Here is a 6,000-nt window from a genome sequence, read left to right as displayed (position 1 = left end):
AGAAGCAAACAGTGAATGCCACGTAGCTGAGAGCCTAGGCCTCAGGTAGCCGACTTCTAGGCTTCCTGAGAACGTTTTAGGTGTGGTATCAGACACACCCTGGACAGTGTCGGGTGGGCGTGATGGGGCCACGCGGACAGACAGCCGTTCTGCCCTTCCTCCTGGGCACAAGGCTGGGCCACGTTTTCCGGAATCCCTTGCGGTTAGACGTGGTCTACGGCAATGAGCAGAAGTGACCCTTCCACAGTGACCCTTCCGGCCCTTCCACAGCCGGCCTATCAAAATCTCCCTGTGCTCACGTCTTCCACCCAGGGACCCAGAGGGGCCCACGAGCACAGATGCGTTCAGCCTGGTTCCTGAACACCAGCGCGGGGCCGAGCACCCCGTGGATTAAGTGAGGAAGAAATAGACTGTGTCGGGATAAAGCCCCGAGACGTTGGGGTCGTGAGTTATGGCACTCGGTTGGTTCTAATACAGGGAGCCAGTGGCACCGATTTGAAGGAATTCCGTTGTTGAAGCAAACGAATATCAGGAAAGGCAGAATGAGGGCATCGGAGAACCTGCCCCACACGAGTTCATGGATTCCCTTTCCGGAATGTTCCATTAACGTGGCTCTGCTCAATACTCTCAGATTCTGCTTCTCTGGGTTCAGGGCTGAAAATTCCCAGGAAGAAGGATGTTCAACTGGATCTTTTTCTCCCCCCACACCTATCCTTCCTTCTGTCTTTCTCTGTCTCCTGAGATTGTATCCCCACGCAACCTGCCAAGGAGGCTGAACCCTTGGAGCCCACTTCACCTCTCTCCCTCAATCCCTGCAGCCACTGATCACCAAGAACAACTGCCCCAACATCTGCCCAACTCGGCGCATCATCAAGTGTCTCCAGGACAACAGCCAAACCATGGAAGCAGTGCAAATGTCCATCGACAGATGAATGGAGAAAGAAGACGCGGTATATATATATACAATGGAATATCAGTCATCAAAGAGAATGAAATCTTGCCATTTGCAATGACGTGGATGGAGCTAGAATGTACCCTAAGCGAAATAACTCCATCAGAGAAAGGCAAATACCACGGGAATTCACTCATTCACAGAATTGAAGAAACGTAACAGATGGACATATGGGAAGTGGGCGGAGGGGAGAAGAGAGGGAAACAAACCATAAGAGACTCTGAACGATAGAGAACAAACTAGGGGTTGATGGAGGGAGGTGGGGGATGGGCTAGACGGGTGATGGCTACTAAGGAGGGCACTTGCCATGAGCACTGGGTGTTCTATGTGATGAATCACCGAATTCTTCTCCTGAAACCAATATTGTACTGCACACGCGCTAACAAAAATTTAAGTTAACCATAAATAAATCAACAAAAATAAAAAAAAATAAAAATCTGAATTCTGCCACCAGAAGAAAAAGAACGTCTCCGTGGGTACAGAGCAAAGCGGACTGAATGATTATCCTAGGGCGCAACACTTCCGGTCCTAGGTACCTACGCATCAAAATGAAAGTGCATGTCCGCCAAGAGACACGTAGGAGAATGCTCACGGGACGTGCGTTCACGATAACCCCAACTAGAAACCTCCACCAACGGGAGAATGAATAAATACACCGTGGTATGTTCATACAACAGAACAGTATTCTGAGAACAAGAGGAACCACGTTCTAATACTTAGAATAACATGGCTAAATGTCGAACGAAAGAAGCCAGGCACACCCTGCATGAGCCAGTGCATATATGAAGTCCAAGAACAGCCAACATGAACCAATGATTCTGGTGAAAGTCAGAGTGGTGGCTGCCTCCGGGAAGCTGAGCTTTGGCCGAAGAGAGAGCCCAGGGAGCCTCTTGCGGGTGCTAGAAGTATTCTGAGCCTTGACCTGGCCGTGTGCACATTTCAGAATTCACCGAGCTGTCCCCTTCGTCCCTGGTCGCTTCGTCACAGGCACGTAATCTTCAGTTAAAAATGATGACACGTCTCCCCCGTTCCACCACCGTCAGTGGCTCCTGTTGCCTCCAGAAGGGCCACTTCCGTTAGCAAGGCCCAAAGGCTCTTCGCGACTCCGCCTCCCCTTGGCCGTCTTCGTCACACACATTCCATCCGTTTTCCGGGCAAGCTGCGCCCGTCCGTGGCTCTGTGTGCCTTCACAGGCTGTGCCTTCTGCCTGGAATTCGTCTCCCCTCCCCGTCTGCACAGCACGTTCTTCATCATCCTCGGGGCTCCGGTCAGCGCTCACCTCCTTGAAGCACAGCCTGATCCTCTGGGGAGGAGAGGCCGCCCCCCCCCCCCCACGCACCTGTTCATTTCCTACGGCCGCCTGAACAAATTACCTCAAACTAGGTGGGTCAGAACGAGATAAGTTTATTCCGTCACGGTCTGAGAGGCCAGAAGCCCAAACCCAAAGTGTGAGCAGGGCCGTGATGTCCCCAGGGGCTCGTGGGTCCCGTGCCTTTCTCTTGGCTTCTGGTATCTGTGGCAATCCCTGGCGCTCCTCGGCTTGCGCGTGCCTCGTTCCTATTTCCGCCGCCTCGCCCCACGGCCTTGTCCCCCGTGTCTGTCTGTGTGTCCCTTTCCGTCTCTTACAAGGATGCTTTCATGGAATTCGGGCCCACCCCCATCCAGCATGATCTCATTTCCGTCTTCACCTCAAACACATCTGCAAAGACCTTATTCCACAGAAGTCCCGTTTGGAGTTTCAGGAGGGACGTAAATGCGGGGCGGCGGGGGTCGGGGGGGTGAGGGTGAGGCCATCTTCATTCCATACCATCAGTCACTTGCGCGGAGCCCCACGGGCAGGAGCTCCAAGCAAATGTCCAGGAAGTAAGTGACGAAGGATCCAGAACATGCTTCTTCTAAGCCTCCTACCGCTCCCTTCGCTGGACTCGATATCCCAGCCGTTTGCTCGAACGCCCTGACGCGTTCTCCCCTCTGAAGGGTTCCACCAGGAGTCAGGAGCAAAGGGAGAAAATCTCAACGGCCACCCGGCTCCCTTTCGTTCCAGGAACTCTCCGCGCCAGCAGCCAAATGATTCAGTAGGTCTCAGGAACTCCAAGGCTCTGCCACGGAGAAGTTCGATGGGAAAGATCAGATGTGCACTGTTGGTGTGGGAGGAGAGCCGCGGACGTGTCCCAGGAAGCAGACGGAGGGCAGAAGGTGGGGGCTTTTTATGAGCGTTCGTTCCAGCTGTGGGTTGGCGGTTTGGCCCCCGGAGCAGCTGGAACCAGGCAGCTCGGCCTCCGAATTCCAACCTGCCTGCACTTACCAGGAAGTGGCACGGCCTGTGACGGGGGTGATCCCTGCCGCCGTCCCGGGGCCCCTGGCAAGTGGAGCGAATATGCAGCCTCTCGCTGGCCCGTGGAACCACCTGCATTCCCGAGGACCCCGAGGGCTGTGGGTTCTTTCTGGGGGGCCGTGGGGATGCCCATTATGTGATCGTCAACCGGGCCTCTCTGTCCCACTCTGTCCTGTCCCTGATGCCAATTCCCCGCCCAAGGGCTGTCTCCTGACACTCCCAAAGCTGCTGAGCCCTGAGAGGAGCCGCCTGGTGAGTCTGCACCGTGATGTGCCCCGTGCAGAAATGGGGAGGCTTCTTCCTCTAGCCTCCTGTGTCCTCCGGGGACCCGGGCTCCACCCGTCTCGCGGGGCCACCCGAGTATGCTCTCTGTCTCCTGGTTGCTGGGGAAAGAGACAGAGTGTTAGGAAGGCAGCAGCTTCCTTAGGAGAAGAAACGCAGATGCCGTGTGGTTATGTCCACTCCCGTCCTGAAGGTGGGAATGTGGTCCCGGGGCCTCCTCGAGCTTCAAGGGAGGCTGCAGGTGGGTGGCCAGGGGCCTGATGAAAACCCAGGGACTTCCCTGGAACTAATGTAACACTGTGTGTCAATTATACTTCAGTCAAAGAAACAAACTAGGGGGTTTATTAATACGGGAAGAAAGAGAGAAGGCTATCGAGGGGCAGTTCGCATCGTCCTCAGGGGCTTGGTGGAGACTGAGCACAGGGCAGCCACGGGAGCTCGTGGAGTGACGGGGCGGGGGGATGGGGTGCGGGGGGATGCACACTGAGGTCGTCAACTGCCTTCTCTCTGGTTCTGGGAAAGGGAGGAGACCTCTGCGTCCTGTCCCCTTGTGGGAGCCATCAAAAAATGCCTAAAATTAGTTTGGAGCAAGCGATCTTATATGCCATTGGAGGGTCATGGTTTGCAACAAACTACACAAGCCGGAAAGTCCCATCAAAAACTTAAACATGAGATTATCCGATCTAGCGCTTTGCATTGCTAAGAATTCATTCCACAGCTAGAGTCACGTGAGAGGCAAAGACGTTCTCGAAAAACGTTCACCGCGGCATCATCGTTACAGTAAGACTAAAAAATGCCCCAGGCGTCCGTCAGCAGTGGGCTGGCTTGATAAATTATGCTAAATCCACACCACAAAATACTACACAGCAGTCAAAAGCAGTAAAGCATATCTGTAATAAAGCAGCCTCGTGAGAGCCGCTCTCTCCAGAACACAGACACTTCGAGGACCCAGAACTCTGTGTGCACCGGGACTCCACACGTTCAACAGCATCAGCACCGGAAACAGACGAGAAACCAGCACGACAGAAATAAATCCCTAAAACTGGTGGGTTTGGAGTTACCTGGGCAGGCACACGTCTGCTTCCCGCGTCTGGGCCTCCGCCTGTTGTGGGTGTCTCGTGTTCGCTGAGCCCCACTTGGGGGTCCTTTGCGTCTGGCTCCTCCCCCTCCGCGAAACGTGTTCGAGGTTCACACCGTCACGTGCGTCCGCGTCTTTCCCCCTGCCATCTAATACTCCGCCGGGTAAAACATTCCACTGGTTTCCCTGAGTCTCAGATTTTTCCCAGCAGCAGTGAAAACGGCAATCCGTGATGTATCTGCCCAGCACCCCCACCGTTTCCCTAGATTCCGTCTACTTGTGGGGTCACCGGCTAGGACCTCTTGCCCCAGCCCTCGCCTCCGTGCGAGATTTCCAGACAGGGCCGCTCAACATCTCACCGTTGGCCGTGGTTTCTAGTCCAGGCGAGCTGGGAGGCCGGATGGGAACGGAACCCACGTGGGGCAGGTGGGCAATGTTAATAATAATGGCCCTTCGGGGGCCTTGCTCTCCATCGAGCCTGCCCCTGTACTGCAGCTGTCGGTCTTTGGGAGGCAAACGGGATGAGGAACACAGAAGGAGGGTGGGGGGGGCGGTCAGAGAAACAGCCACAGCCAAGAGAAGGCAAGGTGGTCAGGCGAGGGCAATACGTGGAGATGCATGCCGCCTCCTTCAGGAAGCCTTCCCTGACTGTGCTTGCCCACGGTGATCTGGATAAAGGGAGGGGGGAGTCTGGACACCGAGACTCAAATATTGACTGAGTCACTTGCAGCTGTGTGTCTTGGGCAATTTACTTCCCTTCTCTATACCCCAGTTTCCTTATTTGTCATCCAGATTGCATTTTCCAGAGATGACCACAACAGTATTCATCCGTCGTGCGTATCTATGGTCTGACCCTCCTCCAAGGGGGAGCTGGGGTCCGTGTCCCCTCCCTCAGTCCGGGTGGGGGGCTTGTGACTCACGGATAACCACAGGAAAGTGGGTGCAGGCTCCCAAGGCTTATCAGAACGGGGGCTGGCATTTCTGCCTTGTTCTCTGGAATTCTCGTGCTTGGGGCACTGGGCCACCGTGGGCAAACCTGACTCCACTGGGCCACCATGCTTGAGGAAGCCCAAACCCTGGGGGAGCATTTGAGACTCGGGGCCCTCTCAGCCCAGGCAGGAGCCTTTAGATGATTCCAGCACCCGCCCGACCCCCCCCCCCCCACAGAGTTCTCCCAGCTGGAAGCCCATCTCCACTGTGTCCCGTCCAAATTCCTGACCCACGGAGGCCATGAGCCTAGTAAATCCATTGCTGTTTCGGGCCACTGAGTTTGGGGCGGTGTGTCCCACGCAATAGCAGCTGCAGGAGAGTGTGGAAGGGGCCACATCACACCCGGCTTCGGTGGAAGGTGAC

Source organism: Felis catus, chromosome E2, assembly GCF_018350175.1.
Source record: "Felis catus isolate Fca126 chromosome E2, F.catus_Fca126_mat1.0, whole genome shotgun sequence".
Classification (NCBI taxonomy): domain Eukaryota; kingdom Metazoa; phylum Chordata; class Mammalia; order Carnivora; family Felidae; genus Felis; species Felis catus.
This window is presented reverse-complemented; position numbering follows the sequence as displayed.